The sequence below is a fragment of the Mytilus edulis genome, chromosome 8 (genome assembly GCF_963676685.1).
Source record: "Mytilus edulis chromosome 8, xbMytEdul2.2, whole genome shotgun sequence".
NCBI classification, from domain to species: Eukaryota; Metazoa; Mollusca; class Bivalvia; order Mytilida; family Mytilidae; genus Mytilus; species Mytilus edulis.
Window position 1 is genome coordinate 10,847,460 of NC_092351.1, and position 20,037 is coordinate 10,867,496.

General features: G+C 31.7%; 1 protein-coding gene across 16 annotated transcripts in view; it reads right to left on the minus strand.

Annotated features, from left to right (window-relative positions):
- LOC139484776 (teneurin-m-like) overlaps positions 1 to 20,037 on the minus strand; it is a 163,678-nt gene that overhangs the window by 138,316 nt on the left and 5,325 nt on the right. For 10 of the 16 annotated variants that reach the window (XM_071268726.1, XM_071268725.1, XM_071268723.1 and 7 more), the window contains exon 1: positions 5,037 to 5,108. The exons of 5 other annotated variants lie outside the window; for them this stretch is intronic. The gene's annotated coding sequence lies outside the window, so the exon portion shown is untranslated. Of the gene's footprint in view, positions 1 to 3,887; positions 4,058 to 5,036; positions 5,109 to 20,037 lie in introns of those variants that run through there. One more of the 16 variants, XM_071268707.1, reaches the window with a different exon arrangement.

Below are 20,037 nucleotides of genomic sequence, written 5' to 3' on the forward strand. Positions count from 1 at the left end.
TTTCGCATTGCTCAGGATTTATCAAAACATACATTGAATTAAAACGAAAGTGAATGTCCGGTAAAATATTGAATAGAAGCATGTTTTCTGCTTCTTTTGAAAAGCTGAAGGAAAGTTATGATGATAACAAGACTCAGCCAGTGTTTTTAGGAAGCGTCCATCGAACACACGGGCGTGTGTGAGTACCTTAACGAGAACATTGCTAATAAAAACAGGGTTTCCTCAAAAATGAAATCAGTTGAAAAGTGAAAGGCCAAATCAATTATGACATGAAAAAGCATCAGAAACCAAAAGTTCTAATAAAAGACAACTAAACCCAGATTTATGAAAATTGGAATAAAACAAAAACATTCAAGTATAATTAGAGTTTATATACTATTTTTTTCATTTTACGGTTAATTATGAATACACACGCAGGCACTTCATGGTCTCAGAATTTATTATATAAAGCATTGTAAAGGTATAAGACGCCAGTGCCTGTGAATATACATATCCGTTTTTTACAGTTTATATGAGAAAATATAAAACTGGCAGAAGGTTTGAAACGGAACACAAATTAAACCTACAATTGCTCCTCAGTGAATAAACCAAATAAAACAGCTAGCAAATAACCCTAACCCTAACCCTTAACCAAATAAAACAGCTAAACAAAGAAAGAAACATATTTAAGATGGAAAAAATCTGGGGTTGATATTGCCTAAATATTCAATATTGTGTTGATGAAAAAACCCAATACATTAAGGAGCTTGGTGGTGAAAAACCCAATTTGATATTAACATGAGGGGTGAATTGGAATTGATAATGCAATTAAAAAACTTTATCACCCAATTGTATAAGAAAATGGTGGTTAAAAAACCCAATTTGTGAATTCTTATCTGGAGCTCTGGGGATACATTGTATTTTGAAAAAGATTGGTAAACTTAGAGTGTAACCTCAATAAGCTTGTAAGATTTTAAATTAAAATGGCACTGACAAATTTGTCATGGATAAGATGGAAAAAAGCATGAAGTACTTTACCTCCTATAAAATATCCTGCCCACCTACACTCACTATCAGTCACTGTACTTCCTAGTAGATTTAACATGAAAACTTCAAAAACTCAACAGGAAGTCACGTAACCCAACTAATATGAGTTCTTTTTTTTATATTCAATAAATGTTTCTTTTTATATATAATGGAGTATACTATCTTATATTCAAATAAGGTAAAAAAAAAATTAAAAAATAAAGACAAAATTATGGTGAAAGATTCCTTTTTTGTACTTATAACATTATTTTCTTTATTATAATCCTTCCATCAGAACTGCACTATTAGAGTACTGGTACATCTGAGTTCTGCCAAATCAGCAATAAAAAGAACAATTGTACTTCAGTTTGAAAAGCAAACTCCTACAAACTGTCAGATATTTCCCACTAAAAACGTCTAAATTCAATTAAACTCAGTCTTACTAACAAATGATAGAAAACAGATCAAGAATTTCCATTACTTAAAATGTTCCGATCATCAATTCTGTTATTCTCACCCTGCCTCCATCAATCTGTCAGGTTGACTTAATCTTTAGTCCTTAAACTATTTTTCCAATGACAATAAAATTCTTCAATAGAAAAAATATGGTTGAAATTACATTTAGAAACAGGAATAAAAATAACATTACAGAAATTTATTTTGATTAAACGAAGATGAGGCTAGAGTTACAAAGACAAACCAGACATCTTGATGACTTCCAATCTACCACGCTTGAAAAGAGGAAATAATGTCATCTTCCACGACTTCTTAATAAAAAGATGATAATAAATCATTGCCTTGGCATCAGGGTGAATTCATTTTTTTTAACACAAATTCATTTGAATTCTCCAAATGGTGATTTTTAATAGTCGTACAGCATACACAAACATGGTGCTGTCACGCGTCAGAAGACAAATGGATCCACTAACTAATTTACATAAAATTAATTTGTTATATGGCAGAATACAATTGTTTCATCTGCTAGCGAGTTGGAAAAATAAAAAATAAAAAAATAATGGTTTTCATAAAATTTTAATGTGATTCCCCTTAAAGTTTGCATGAAGCTGTAAAATCAATGGAGATCATTGAAGGCTAAATTGAATTTCAAATGTACTGTCTACCAACTTGCAGTTTTATGTTTTCAAGGGTAAATTTTAATTTTCTTTTCAATAAACTTAAAATGCAGATGCAGATGGTATTAATTGAATTTGTTCTACGATTTATTTAAATCACTGTGCCTTATTTAAAACAGCCATTAAAAGCTAACATGCATGGTTACAGTCCAACTTATTTGTTATGGGTTTAACATGCACTTTATTCTACGATTGTTTTATGAAATGATAGCCTGGTATGCTCTGACTTTGGTATATACAAACCTATAAACATTAACTAATCACAAACAGTGATACTTATAACTATGGATTCATTTATTTTAGTGGATGTGGAAATAATCATGATAATTGAATTTGTGGAACTGCAAATAGTGGGTCTTAAACAAGCTGATTCGGTAAACAACTTAAATTTGTTTGTCACCTCTACCCATGAAATCCTTGAAAATTTAGCACATAATCATGAAACCTCAGTATATAAACAAATGCATTACAAAAGTAAATCACTTTAAAGTATTCAAAAAAGAAGAAAAATATAACCAATTTGGTAATTTGTGTTAATATGCATTACATCATAAAGTAGACATCATCGTTTATGAAATTCAATCACCATTTAATATTCAATAATATTTCAAAGTCTTTTCAAGTACCCTTTATGAAATTCTGAATTAGTTATTGTCCTACAAACATGACTCTTCAGTTTTAAATTTCTATATTCAATGCTTTAAATTTGTCAATTCATTACCCATTATAAGAAATTATATTTCTAAAATAGATCTGACATTATAAAGGCTACTAATTATTGAAAATGTATACAAAATTGACACATAATTTTCTGCAATTACTTGTCAACATATTGTGATTCTCCCTGGTTCTCAATGTATTCCCATACCACTCAAGCTGATTGACGTCCAAATTAACGAAATCACAAATGTCAAACGATTCTCGGATAAAAAACAATGTTTTGCATAAAAAGATTCAACGTCTTGAAAACTTTAAAATTCCCAATAGAGGCAATAAAAATTGTTGTCCTTTGTTTACCATTTGTCCCATACAACAGACGTTAAATCCTGACGACAGACAAGTAATCGGTTGTCGTGATGTGTCCCCTTACAATCAGTGTTCTAATTTTTTTCCAATTTTTCCAAATGGCATCACACCTCTGAAGATTTATTTTGATTTGTGAAGTGAAAAAAAGAGAATTAAACCTATTAGAATGTTAATTCATCTACTTCTGCTCTTCCTACAAAACATCTGTCTGTTTTTTTTAAGATACAGAAAGTTTGGTTGGAATTCTTCTTCAAATCATTTTCCACTTATTCAACCAAAAACATTGTTCAAGAATTGAGTGTTCTGTTCTTTTTTCTCAAGTCCAGTCAAGAATGATTTTTTCCCTTTATTTTCTTTCTTAATAAAAAAAGACACTACACATATACAATCATGGTTTACTTTTATAAATTGTGACTTGGATGGAGAGTTTGTCTCATTGGCACTCATACCACATCTTCCAATATTTATACACAAAAGTTTAAGATACACAGACTTATCTCTTACCCTAAAAATGAAAACTTTATGATGATTGCTCATTTTTATGAGACATTATTGGAGTAATGAAATGTTGATTTTATATAAAACAAATTATAATCACCATCATCTATATATGTTAAAAAAAAAAGACAAAAAAACATGACATAAAAATTTAAAAATCTACAAGCGTTTTTTGAATATTGCTAAAAATATATATATGAAATTTATAAAATGAAAATAACCAACCTGCTTTCAAAAGATTCTCAATAAGTCCTATAATCTATCAAGTAAATTTAAAAGTTAATAAAGCCACTTATACAGGTAAAACTTGTCATTGTTGTCTACAGATAAGTTAACAATGAGTTATATCAGAGATAAAATGATGGTATGTCACCAGCGATCATCCTACCCAAGTCACAATAATACCACAGATTTCCAACCGATTACACACTAAATACAGCTCTCTCTGTCCAGACCAGATTGAGCAGTAAATAGGTCTATAGGATAATGATTATATAAATAACTAGATACAGGTTAATACTACATGTAAACACAGAATCAGACAGTTGTATATAGGGGAGGTGTCTTCACAATCAACCATTTTATCCTGTTAGGCTGAGCTTTTTTGATAGAATATATTGGCTTATTTTGAGAATAGTTCTTACAACCAAATAAAATTTGAACAAGCCTCATTAATCCTAGCCTGGCACATCATGGCTTATTGAAAAAGTTGAGTAGCGGAAATTTGGTATTAGTTGGAGCCATGAAGATGGAGGCACATAACAAAATTAATGTTTGCAAAACCTTTATCAGAAGAAATGAAAAACAAAAAGTCAATGGACAAACAGGGTACCCTTATGTTCATCAGGCGCAGGGTTATTCAGAATCTGATTGATACTAATACCGAATCCTGCACATTTTCACCAAAATTTTATAATTTGTTGAAACTACAGTTTGATCAGAGATACTACAGAGAGAGGTAGTTAACACTTGTATCTATTATACCTTAAAGCTGTAAACTGAACATACATGATATAGTTTATAACTTTACGATATATTATATATGTATCAGACTACTAAGAAGCCGCAAGTCAATATTATCAAAATATGATCTGTTTGTGGTGTACATTTTTGTTTTTCATGTGGAATTTTTTTTTTAAAGAAAAATAAACGATAAAATATTTATGTAATATTTGCCACTGGACTTGAAGCATCGCTTCCTGCATCCTCTGTAAACATTACAACATGAACACTTGGAATATTTTTACAAAGAATGATAAAAAGCCTATCAGGTTTGGACAACAAATTCTGGGGAAAAAATCTTTTTTTTTTACCATTCTTAAAATTATACATTTTACTTGAGCTCAAAATTAAATAAACAAAATATTCACTTACTTAAGAATGTACAGCATAAATACTGAAAGTGCATGTATCAGTTATGATCCTTTGTTTATAAAGTTAGTTTCTTTTTTAAAGCTGTCACACAAAAACCTATAGAGAAATCTGTTTTAAATAAGCCACAAGCTCACAAGGAAACTATTTACCTACAAATTTAAAGTATTTGTACAATAAAAATTCAAACCATTAAATTCTATAATAAGTTTAAATATTTCACTAACTTTTAATTTAACAGGTAAATCCTATTTTACACATCACTGTCCTTATGATATTGACAATATATCTTCCATTTATAACCAATACTTATTGGTCCTATGGTTTATTTATAAATAATACAATATTTATCTAATCTTATGAACAAAGATTTAAGATTTCAATATTTCACCTCAAGTCCTTGGGTGCTTTATGTAACATGTTGTATATATGAATAAATTACAATAAACGTAAAAGTCAACTACCAATTATCACCCGAAGTTTGAGGTCAAAATAAATTCACTCCATCTGTAATATTATCACTCATATCATAACAAGAAAGATGATTGATACCAAAGGAACATTTAAACTCATAAGTCAAGACCACGCAAATTGATGCCAAGGCTGAATACCAAAAGTAAACAAATGAGAAACAGTATACAAAACACAACATTGACAACCACAAAATGAGCAACACAAATTAACAACACTAAAACAGGGTGATTTCAGGTGCTTCATAAGGGTCAGCAGATAAATTAACAACACTAAAACAGGGTGATCTCAGGTGCTCCATAAGGGTCAGCAGATAAATTAACAACACTAAAACAGGGTGATCTCAGGTGCTCCATAAGGGTCAGCAGATAAATTAACAACACTAAAACAGGGTGATCTCAGGTGCTCCATAAGGGTCAGCAAATAAATTAACAACACTAAAACAGGGTGATCTCAGGTGCTCCATAAGGGTCAGCAGATAAATTAACAACACTAAAACAGGGTGATCTCAGGTGCTCCATAAGGGTCAGCACTCAGCAGATTTATTTTTTGCTATTGGGTTGCTTTAAAAACAACACATCTGCAATCTTAATAAAGTTCACATATACAGTAAACTGTCAAATACCTTAAAAACAATATCCGATATGGGGGGTAATATTGAAGTAAATGAATACAAAATTTTATTACAATAAATCAAACATTATAAAACATTATCTATGCTTTTAAATCTTAAAATTCTCAAGGATTTATATTGCAATTATGTACTAAGATCACATAATATACTAAATCTCACTGAAGTTTCCTCTTCAGTATTAAAATTTGAGAATGGAAATGGGAAATGTTTTTAAAGAGACAACAACCCGACAAAAGAGCAGATAACAGCCAAATGCCATCAATGGGTCTTAAATGCAGCTTCTTTTGGTAACTTAAATCCACAAAATTTATAAAAGAGTACAAAATACCCTGATGAAATGCTTTGCAATTTCTGTTTCTTTACCAACAGGAGTAAAAAAGGGAACATGCCAGCATCAGATCATCCCCCAAAAAATAGATCACAATATTCACATGTACCATGCAAATCAGCTATTATATGAGAGAATGAATACCATGGAATAACTCAGCCCTATAAACAGAACACCATTCAATTATAACTCCATATAACCATGATAAATATATGTTATAATGCAGGACAGATGGTTTATGTGTCAGAAATGTCACCGTAACATCGGAGGACAAATATGCACTTTCTCTGAGAGCATGAGATATCACCCACAAAATCCTCTTATACACTAAGTGATCTGTACTTAATTGATTTTTACTGTTTATAAAATATTAACGAATTTTTCCTTCATGTTTTAAAAACAGGTTTTATGACCCACATGAGTAAAGGATTTGTTTGTTGTTGCAGTTATAACATGTTTTACATGAAAATAAAGGTTTAAGGATCTCATTCAATTGTTACTGATACAGAGATTTAAACATAAAACAAGAGTTACATTACTATTCAACGTAAACATGGAACATCCTATTCTTTCAAATTTTAATTCAAATTTGACATTAGGTTGTATTAAAGGTATTACATTGTGTATTTTGTTCAATTACTGATTATACCGCTGCATCGAGCATGATAGGATATTTCTTGTCTCATGACAATTATATTTTCAAATTAAAAATGTGAGGCTTATACTGTATCTTTTAAATATTTAAAATTTAAAAGTCTCGAGAGAAGAAATATCATATTGCATGCGTTACGGTAGTGGAATCTATTACTCTCACGATTTATAAGAACATTGTATAGGCAAACTTTAATTCCATTTTTAATGATTTGCAAAAATATTGAGTTTTTAAACGTGACATAATCAGACATGGTCAATGGAGCAGGAGGGTCTGAGGTTCAATACATTATAATTGATATTCCTCCATGCAAATCAAACTAGATATAAAATATAAATGATGTATCATAAGACATTCAAATGAATCTAATAAAGAAAACTCCACATTTAGTGCTGACAATGCCACCTGGCACCATGTGACATTTGTTCCAGAAGGACAAAAAGTATATAAAATATCTATATCCATCCTATTAATAACTTTTTTAAATCAATAAGATTTCTTCATTTCAATTTCTTATAAATTCAGCATGATTCCAGATTTCAATCTTTATTTTTATTCAAATCAATGCGATTTCCTGTTTGACATCACCCTATGTCCTATCCCACCTACATCATACAATGCTACGATCGACACAACAGTAAATACTATTAAAGCAAAGAAGAAACAGCTTAATTTTCCTATACAATCTAAGATGTATGAAATCAGCTTATACACAAGAAAGCAATCAGCGATATAAAGCTATGTAATAGGGTTATACTATCTCTATACAATGGTCACAAATTACTTTATTTTCTCTGTCAATAGAACTCAGATTTCATGATAAGATTCTTCAACAATGGACTAGATTTCATCAAAATCGATAATTCAACCTTTTTTTATTTCAGTTCTTTCTGCATCAGTCACTCCAGTGAGCTACTTGGCCTTAAAAAAAGTCGTTAGTTTTTTCAATTGAATAGTTTCATTTTTTTTTATCAGGGCCTATTAGAGTATGGGGTTTTTCTCATTTTTGAAGGGGGTAGGTTTCCTATAATTGCTTATATCCACTTCATTGAATGGATACATGTAGGTGTCTCATTCGCAATCATTCCACATCTCCTTATTTTCATTTACCATATTTTCATTCAACAAAGTCAATTGTGACTTCTCCAGTTATATAGCATAGAAGACATAAAACTGGTGAAATTTAGGGCTTTTTAAGGTTAAAATATCAGACTGGTTCAGTTCCATAGAGTATTTTTTTTAGTGGCCTGTCATCGCTGACATCTCTATCCAAAAACCCAGATTTGCATCCTACATCAGGCCCATAGATATATTTGTTTACAGGACTGAACAGGGGGATATAAGAATGACACTAAAGTATCTTTGAACAACCTCAAAAGATTGCCGTGAAGAAACTGACTGCGTGAAGAAACTGACTGCGGGAATTCGTCAATGCATTAATATTGCACATAAAAGGTATAAAGAACAATTAGAAAGAAGAGATTAATAGAGCTTCTGATTTCTGACAGACTGCAAGTTTCCCCTTTATTGATAGTATCACTGCTAGGGAGTATCAAATTGTGGAATATCCGAGACAGAGGTGTTACTGATTATCAAGGGACAAAACCATGTGACAAATATTTAACAGATTACAGAACGGGGTGAGAAATCACACATATGGGCATTACTATCAGTTCATTATATCTCCCTAGTAAATCTGATAGTCCTTTTGGGTTTCCACTAATTTCCAATGGATTGAATACCATTCCTGTTCTATCAATCCCAGATATCAATGTCCTGAACCAATAAATCACCGGTCAGTATCTAACTGCCCATCTGTTGCTACAGAGCCATTGTCCACTAGTTTTATTACTCAGATCATGAACTTTACATTACTATGGATTAATTCTCTATAAATCAGAAATCCCCTTGAACTATCAATTTATAGCTCAAATTAAAATCTAATTTCCACATTATCAAATTCAAACAATTACAATTAGAGCTATTTTTACAAAGTTTTGAGTGACTGGGTATATCTCTTAGCCACAAGCTTGTTCAAGGTCTTTTGTGGGTTTTATTATATCAAACATAACAAAAGCAATTCAAGCATGTGACAGATGTTATGAACAATAAATTTCATCTTCAAAATTAAAATAATTGTGTAAAAATCGATAAAACGATTTATATCCTGCATTTTATGTGTAATCTTAAAATCAGTGAAAAACAGATGTCAAATATAACAATACAAAAGTCGGTGTGCTACTGCATCAGATAATCATATTAATTATCTAAATGGTCTACAACATACTGCATTGTCAATAGTGGGTATAAAAAATGTCAAATATATGACTTTTATTCTGCCACATAACTATTTCTTTTTGTAAATGCTTAGAAACAAAACAGACAGGCCTTCATATAAACAATACTCAAGTAGCTCTGTACCATATAAGAATATTTAGCTTAATCAAATTGATAAATACAATCAATGAAAAAGTTCTTCCTTACAACACAACAACACACTTTAATTTGATTTATTATCTTTAATACCCCTGCATGGGAAATGCTAGAGAAAGTTCCTAGAAACTTTCACTCTAATTTACACCCCTGTTTTCGACTGTTATTCCCTAGAGGTAACTTTCACTCAATACCTCTCAGTGTGGATGCAGGGGTTGGAACCCCCCCTTTTTTTGGACGATAAATGCATTTGAATTGGGATAGGTAAAGAAGGGAGGGGGAGATCTCATAAACATGTTTAACCTGCTGCAATTTTGCACCTGTCCCATGTCAGGAGCTTCTGGCCTTTGTTATTCTTGTATAATTTTTAATTTTAGTTTCTTGTGTATAATTCAGAGTTTAGTATGACGTCCATTTTCACTGAACTAGTATACATATTTTTTAAGGGTCCAGCTGAAGGATGTCTTCAGGTGCAGGAGTTTCTTGCTATATTGAAGACCCATTGGTGGCCTTGGGCTGTTGTCTGGTCTATGGTCCAGTTATTGTTGCTTTGACACATTCGATCCCCATTTCCTTTCTCAATTTTATATAGGGTTGGAACCACCCTTTTAAAATTTGCTGGATCCATCCCTGTTGTTGGACTGTAACAGTCTCTTAAAAGAACCCTAGTGGTGGTGTGCTTGCCCCTTTAAATATCTTTCAATCAACAGTGGAGTCAGTGCTTTGTCCTACATCAAAATTCATCTTATAAATAATGTAAGTGCATTAGCACTAATTCTGTGAGGATTTACTGTCGGCCAGCAGAAACTTATAATGCACAACTGAAAAACTTACTTTCTTTAGCAAAAGTGTACTGAAATTATCCTGTCAAATCATATATTTCCCCATCCTTATGTCCCAGTAATCATATCAAATGACATTATCAATGATATAAAAAGTTACAATATAATTAAATTAATATTAACCCTGTATCTGACTACTAAACCTTGTACAGGGACATATAAAAATAACAGATAATCCATCAAAGTGATTACCTGTAAATATGTTACATCAAAGTAACATCTCCCCAGGTGTGGATAGGTATACAGGTGTGAAATAGTACACCTTAGATACTGGTCAGTGAATATCATAACTTATATGCATACAAAGACTAAAATGACAGTTTAATATCCTAACATCTGAGAGGTTTACCTCCATAAAAATGATAGGATCAACATCAAGTCAAAAGGTCAAATTGATTCTTTTCAATATATCAAATATCAAATATGTTTATTGGATAATCAATATATATGTACAGTGCACAATTGATGTCTTCCACACAATGAACAGATATTAAAACAATTAATACAAAATAAATGCATATACATTAGAAATAATATCTGGACAGAGCTAATATAAGTTGTAAAACATTAATATAGTTCAAAAGCTTTTTCAATAAAAGTACAGATAGCTTTTGTATCAATTTTATTTAAAGGATACATAATGTTATGTAGAATAGTAGATTCCTTTTCCCTTTTATTTAAATCCGAGGGGTCGATATTTAATTTTTTGAAGAGATCTTGTCTTAAAATTGAAAACTTTTTACAGTATAAAATGAAGTGTTTTTCATCATCTAATAAATCACAAGTCTGACAAAGTCTTGAGTTATGCGGAATTTTTGGTCTATGATAACGACCTTTTTCTATTAAAAGAGAATGTGCACTAATTCTTAACTTAGTCAAATTTTTACATAGTGCTTTTGGAATATTAAAGTCAAGATATTTTTGAAGAGAAAAATTTGTGTAACAAAATGAAAAATATTTAAGCTTTGAGTCAGAATTGTAATTAGAATAATTTTGAAGCTGTTCTTTAATTAGTTGGATGGTTTGATCGTGTATTTTCAATTCTAGATTTTCATTTTCCAAATTCTTTACATCCAATTTAAATTTTTTGCATATAATATGAATCATGACCCTGGTCAATGAAAGGATTTTGTATCTCTGCTATCTTCAGGTATTGTTGCTACTCAAGGCTGCACTGTTGGTGACTAGCATTCTAGTAAAAAGATAATTATATGGACCCACCTGAAGCATACGTTACACAATCACATTGTACCAGAAAAATGTTAAAAAAACCAACTATATCTTTGTCATTTTTTTTTACAACCAAGGTTACGTAACACTCTATAAGCAGGAATATAAGTACAGTAAGATATACTATAAAGCTCAGACTCTGATGCTGAGTCTGCTCAGTGTATAGATCTGTGGCATACAATGTGAGCGAGGCCCATTCCAAGGTCAGTGTTCAAAAGTCTTCTAATCATTTTGGAATCTTTCAATTCCTGAAAAAAATAATTGCACTTGTACTCAGCGCAACTACCAAGAAAAAAAACAGACATACAAACACAAAAAATTGTAGAACACACAACTGATTGTTAATGAGTCAACTGAAAATTAAACTAATATAAAATTAAAAAATGGGGTATGATTGCCAATGAAAAAACTATCCACTTCAAGCCTCCAACATGAAGCAGATTTAATCAACTATAGGCCACCCTACAGCCTTCAACAATGACTAAAACCCATACAAGTATGTATTTATTTTGCAATTAAAATTTCAAAGCAACAACTATAAGATGTTAAGACAATAACCATTAATCAGGAGACATAATCCTATCAAATGTACACTATTTATCTGTCCATTTAAAAAGGTATATCTATCACTAGTGGTCACTCTGTATTTCCTGATTAAAAAGGTATCTCTGTCACAAGTGGTCACTTTGTATATCCTGATCAAAGCTGACAGCTCAGAGCAGTAAACAGGAAGTTTTCACCTGTTTAATTCACATCATGTAAATCAAATACCAGAATATGTTCATGTACTACAACTTTAAAAACCTCCAGGAGTTTTCTGACATACTAAAGACAAAGACTTAGTATAAAGTATCCTGAGCCTATCAACACAGATTTAACATAAGCTTAGTTAGAAGCATCAGTTTAGCAAGTGCTTTAAAAGAGTTCATCATTTAATTCAAACAATATCACCAAGTGGTCATGTGAATATCAACAAGACAATTTTATACAAAACAAACCACATTCATGAGTACTCAACTGCATATAATTTTTAAGTTAACCATTTAACTTTTCCCAATCTCCTGATCTGAGTATCACAGTCCATTACATGTACTTTTATTTTCTACATTGGTTAGAGGTATAGGGGGAGGGTTAAGTCAGGAGCCTCTGGCCTTTGTTAGTCTTGTACTATTTTAATTTTAGTTTCTTGTGTACAATTTGGAAATTAGTATGGCGTTCATTATCACTGGACTAGTATATATTTGTTTAGGGGCCAGCTGAAGGACGCCTCCGGGTGCGGGAATTTCTCGCTACATTGAAGACCTGTTGGTGACCCTCTGCTGTTGTTTTTTATTTGGTCGGGTTGTTGTCTCTTTGACACATTCCCCATTTCCATTCTCAATTTTATGTTCTCACAAGAGAAACATCTGACCATGGAAGTATTATATTTAATACTTCCATGATCTGACTGATTCTTCGATTTCAATGGACCTCTCTACTTTATTTCACAGTACTCAGTAGCAGCAGGTTATGGCCAGAGCATGTATACAACTTTGATGAATTTCTGTTGTTTTTTTTATAACTTCTTACACAAGTCTTCATATTCTTAAAGATTTGTGCAATAGGTTTTTTTTTTTTTTAAAGTTTATATATTTACTCAACCATTTCAAAAGGTGTAAAATTATGGTTTTATGGTTTTTCAAAGGATTGAAGAATTAAAGATTGATTTTTTTTATTCATTTTGATCTTGACACTTCCAACTTTCGGTCTTTGATCAGCTGATAATGAAAACAAATACACCTTGAGCAAAAATATAATCAGCATTTATACCTTCCCTTTTAATTTCAATGTCTGCATATATTAAAATCTTTTAAAACAAATTCTTAGCCATATGGAGGAGTAAAACCTCAGCTTCACTAATAATCTATAGCCAACGTTTCACAAATTAAATCACGATTCATTGTCATGCTTTAGATATTTGACTCAGTAATATACAGAATAAATGACTTTCTGTCTATTATCATACAGAATAAGGATTTTTAGTACAGATTTTTGACACTTCAATTTTCTAACAGCATGACTCTAAGTCTTGCACTCAATTATTTTTTTATACATACAATGTATAATACATGGTATTGATCAATCTGTACTACGTAACTCATCCGAGTTTTTGTCTTCATAATAACATCCCTCAACAGAAGTCATCTAAATCTTTAAAATGCTGGCACACAAAAAATCATGAAAAATCAGTGAATGAATTTGAAATCTAATCATCGCAGGCTTTAATTAAGTTTGCCCCAATATAAAGGCACATGTTCTATCATTAGAAATTTAATTTAAAGTCCTTCAAACTCATTCTTCGTGTGCTATTTGTCATCAAATGCAGCATTGAAATACGGTAGAATTAAAGAAAACAAGGAAAATTATACGGGGAAATGCAGGAGTGCATATCAATTAGTACACATTATCTAACATTCTGAAATTGTTTTTAAAGTTTTCTTTCTTGCTTTTTGTTTTATTTATTTTTTGGTGGGGTTTGGGGTGGGGGGTGGGGGATAATATTTTAAATCTACTTGGTAGTAAAAGATGGGGGGAAATTCAGAGAGAAATGTATATTGCTGCTTTACAAATGTTATTTCATCAGAAGACATTTGTTTTCACAAACATGACAAAAGGATGCATCAAAATTTGATATTACAAATTTAAATGTCCACAAACTTCTATTAAGGCACATCTCAAAGTCATGAAGAAATGCATTGCAATGTTTTTTTTATTATTGAGACAAATGTGACAGTATCAAATTCCCAATAATAAAATCTCCATTCGTAATTTTAGTAGTGATTTTCCTTCATATTTTTTTTGAGATCGCCTTGATTTAATTTCAGTTTTGACAATGGTCAAAGATTGACAATAATAAAGGTATGCATTAATTTCAGATGTATGGCAAACATTTAACAATATGCAGATAAAGGAACTCAATGGTACTTACAATCACAGTCTAACTATCCAAATAACTCTAAATCAACCATTATACATACTGAAAATATTCACACCATATACATGATATAGGTGAAAATGTCAAACACATTATATGGTCATATGTCCAGTGAAATGGCTTTGATCTGAGGAAGTTAACTAGACCATGACCAAGAGTTGTCATTTAGTGTATTATTACACCTGTTATAAATACCTGCCTTGACCTCTGACCCTACCCGGATGGTGATTTATCAATAAGAGATCAATTGTTTGTTGTAAGATAGATCACATGATTAAAGGTAATTACTACAAACTTCAAATTTACAATGAAAAGATGATTAAAGACTGTGAAATCTAATACAAAAAACAGGGTTTCTAATTGTCACTTAAACCCAAGTTTACAGACAAAATATAGTCACCTTAGTTCGGTCCCAATTATCTAATAGACTGGGATTATAAGCTGGAGTTATTCTAAGGACTTTTGAAAGGCCAATCAAATGCAACATGTTTTCTATATGATTTTTTCTTCAAAAACAAAAATGTATCATGAATTTACTGGTAAAAATCAATAAGCATCTTAAACTAGCAAATGTTGAAATGTTCAATAAGTTTGATGAAATTAAAAAAAAAATGTTTAATTTTTATCCTTTGATTACCAGTAAAAGAAATCTTGGGGATTTTGTTCTTCTATCCAGCAGAAAATTAAAATATTGAATATGATTTCTATGTAAAAATGAAGTTTAATCCAATAACTTTTCTGGTTTTATTCATTGCCTTTTGTCTCTCTGTCTAGTCTTCTGTACATGGTAAAGTCTATAAGCTTGTCTTTTTTATCTAAGGAAATCCTTTTTCTTTCCAGAATAAAGAAATAGTTGAACACTATGAATACTAATTCTAACCCAATTTTTTTGCTATCAAAAGTTTGATGCAATATGACTACTAATTCTATAGTTAATTGTGTTTTTCAGCCGTCAGAAATCATCCAATTATTGCAGACCATGTCTGATTTCATTCTTCTGTCTTTGGTGTTTACTGTGGTTTGTAAGGGTAATCGATACACAGAAAGTGCATCATGAATTATTTATGAAGCAAAAATGTTGGTCCATTATAAAATATCTCTGATGCCAGAATGTCTAATGGAAGACATAGAATTATTATAGGAAAAACTGAATTCTTAATAAATTTGTTTGTAAATATTACAACTAGGACTGTTAATTATAAATTTAACTATTGTAATGATACCGATAATTCAGGGCTTTATGTAAATTGAATTATAAACATTTTAAAATCACATTATTTTCACTAAATTTGATTTTTCTGATCTGACTTAGTGGAATCATGGAAGTATTAAAATGTCAGGGTGTAAAGTATATACCAATTAAATTCACATTAAGTGCATTAAAATATTGGTTTTCCTCTAAGGGGGTTTTCCATCAACTAAACATATGCTATGCTGTATCAGTTTTGCTCATTGTTAAAGGCTGTACAGTGACTATAGTTGCTAACATCTACAGCAATATTGTCTCTGGTGTAGGGTTGACTTATAAGCAATCAAAGCACATACTATTTCTTATCTATACAATTAGAACAACAATTTCAGACCATCTGCAACACTGTATGAATCTGGCCAGAAAACTGACAAAAGCAACAGAAAAAAACACATGAGTTGTACTACACACAACACATGTATATATACTTTTCTCTCTCCCTAAAGTAGGCTAATTTTTAAGTATCAAGATATTTTGGTCTCACCAAACTTGAAGGATAATATTTTAAACCAACCCTAGTTCTGCTAAATTTTCATGAAGCAAATGCGTGAGATTTTGCAAAAATTGTAAAGATCGAAGAGAAAAAACAGTGTATCATATATAATGTAGAAAATACCGCCAAATAAGCATGAAAATGCTAGAGACTTGGCAGCCCTAGCTGCAACCCTAAATCTGCAATTTGATTATCTTTTATATCTTCACTTTTAAAATTTCAAATAAATCAAGATAAAAAAATTTGAAATTCTATACTCCACTGAGAAATGGTTTAATTCATATGCCTTGGTTCTAGGCTCTCAATCACAAAACTTTCTGTACTTGTAGAACAAAATTTGTGCTCAAACCTGAAAGCTGAAATCCAGAATTTTAATTGGCTGAACTCTAAGAGTCTGAGTAAAAAATGTACCATAATCCTACTCCAATTTTATACAATCACAAGGCCAGGTCTACTGATCATGTGGTCTTTCAATTATGTGATTTGATGTCCAATTTAATTTAGTCCGCGATTTCACATGGACCTTTATTTAATCTTAAAGGGAAACTTCGCAAAAAAATAACTAGAGGCTCTAAAGAGCCTGTGTCGCTCACCTTGGTCTATGTGCATATTAAACAAAGGACACAAATGGATTCATGACAAAATTGTATTTTGGTGATGGTGATGTGTTTGAAGTTCTTACTTTACTGAACGATTTTGCTTCTTACAATTATATCTATAATGAACTTTGCCCATTAGTAACAGAGAACTATATTTGGTAAAAATTTACATATATTTACCAAATTAATGAAAATTGTTAAAAATTGACTATAAAGGGCAATAACTCCTTAAGGGGTCAATTGACCATTTAGGTCATGTTGACTTATTTGTAGATCTTACTTTGCTGAACATTATTGCTGTTTACAGTTTATCGCTATCTATAATAGTATTCAAGATAACCAAAAACGGCAAAATTTCTTTAAAAATTACCAATTGGAGGGCAGCAACCCAACAACCAGTTGTCCAATTCATCTGAAAAATTCAGGGCAGATAGATATTGACTTGATTAACAATTTAACTTCTTGTCAGATTTGCTCTAGATGCTTTGAATTCATAGTTATAAGCCAAAAACTGCATTTTACCCCTATGTTCTATTTTTAGCCGTGGCGGCCATCTTGGTTGAATGGCCAGGTCATCGGACACATTTTTCAAACTAGATACCCCAAAGATGATTGTGGCCTAGTAGTTTCAGTGGAGATTTTGTAAAAGATTACTTAGATTTATGAAAAATGGTTAAAGATTGACTATAAAGGGCAATAACTCCTAAAGGGGTCAACTGACCATTTTGGTCATGTTGACTTATTTGTAGATCTTACTTTGCTGAACATTATTGCTGTTTACAATTTATCTCTATCTATAATAATATTCAAGTTTATAACCAAAAACAGCAAAATTTCCTCAAAATTACCAATTCAGGGGCAGCAACCCAACAACCGATTGACCGATTCATCTGAAAATTTCAGGGCAGATAGATCTTGACCTGATAAACATTTTTATCCCATGTCAGATTTCCTCAAAATGCTTTGGTTTTTGAGTTATAAGCCAAAAACTGCATTTTACCCCTATGTTCTATTTTTAGCGGTGGCGGCCATCTTGGTTGGTTGACCAGGTCACGCCACACATTTTTTAAACTAGATACTCCAAAGATGATTGTGGCCAAGTTTGGATTAATTTGGCCCAGTAGTTTCAGAGGAGAAGATTTTTGTAAAAGATTAATTTAATTTATGAAAAATGGTTAAAATTGACTATAAAGGGCAATAACTCCTAAACGGGTCAACTGACCATTTTGGTCATGTTGACTTATTTGTAGATCTTACTTTGCTGAACATTATTGCTGTTTACAGTTTATCTCTATCTATAATAATATTCAAGATAATAACCAAAAACAGCAAAAATTCCTCAAAATTACCAATTCAGGGGCAGCAACCCTACAACCGATTGACTGATTCATCTGAAAATTTCAGGGCAGATAGATCTTGACCTGTTAAACATTTTTATCCCGTCAGATTTCCTCAAAATGCTTTGGTTTTTGAGTTATAAGCCAAAAACTGCATTTTACCCCTTTGTTCTATTTTTAGCCGTGGCGGCCATCTTGGTTGGTTGACCAGGTCACGCCACACATTTTTTAAACTAGATACCCCAAAGATGATTGTGGCCAAGTTTGGATTAATTTGGCCTAGTAGTTTCAGAGGAGAAGATTTTTGTAAAAGATTACTTTAATTAACGAAAAATGGTTAAAAATTGACTATAAAGGGCAATAACTCCTAAACGGGTCAACTGACCATTTTGGTCATGTTGACTTATTTGTAGATCTTACTTTGCTGAACATTATTGCTGTTTACAGTTTATCTCTATCTATAATAATATTCAAGATAATAACCAAAAACAGCAAAATTTCCTCAAAATTACCAATTCAGGGGCAGCAACCCAACAACCGATTGACCGATTCATCTGAAAATTTCAGGGCAGATAGATCTTGACCTGATAAACATTTTTACCCCATGTCAGATTTGCTCTAAATGCTTTGGTTTTTGAGTTATAAGCCAAAAACTGCATTTTACCCCTATGTTCTATTTTTAGCCATGGCGGCCATCTTGGTTGGTTGGCCGGGTCACGCCACACATTTTTTAAACTAGATACCCCAATGATGATTGTGGCCAAGTTTGGTTTAATTTGGCCCAGTAGTTTCAGAGGAGAAGATTTTTGTAAAAGTTAACGACGACGGACGACGACGACGGACGACGACGGACGACGACGGACGACGGACGCCGGACGCCGGACGCAAAGTGATGGGAAAAGCTCACTTGGCCCTTCGGGCCAGGTGAGCTAAAAAATTGATATTATGTCCATTCTGTATAAAAATGCTCAAATTTATAGATATTAAAGTTTTATTCCGCTAAATAAGAGATCACCATCGATTTTAAATTTTCAGTATCAGTTCTCTGCTCTCCGCCATCTTGTCACCTTCTCCGATGAAAAATCCCGATATGTCTATAAACCACAAAGGAACAAAACTACAGTAAACGATGTAGTCGTAATTGCGTGTCGATATCTTGTCAATCGTACGGTTGTTTTATCTGACTGACTAACTTGATACGGAAAATGGTCTTATTTTTAAATAACCATATAGTCTGTTAATTTTAAACTGATAATATTGTAATTAGTTAAAAAGTCAAAGTTCAAATCATGAATAAGTGTTCCGTGGAAATTGTTTTCGAAAATCTAATTCGTTCATAATTCTTTCAAGTAATAAACTTTATTTAAATAAATTCGGATCTTCCCTCATCTGATCACCAGCATGGCTAAAGGTATTACTCCCAAAGGTATTGGAAGGGGTGTAAGGTGACACGTCCAGGTATTCAATCGATTTCCTGTCCGGCGGGCTTGCAAGTTCATGCATCGTTTCACTTCTGTAGGTATTGATCAGTGTACACGACCGTTACTTATAACTTTCCATTTTGAACTATCAGGTGCATGTATAATATACATTTTTGTCTTGCGTGTCCGAAAGTTATATAATATACTAGTCATTACTGAACTCATACGCTTGTTTATAAATAACATTTCTGGTGTAAAGAATATTATTTACAAAAAAAAAAAAAATACAAAAAAAAAATTTGAAGAAATACAAATCTATTTACATATTTTTCCAAGGGTTA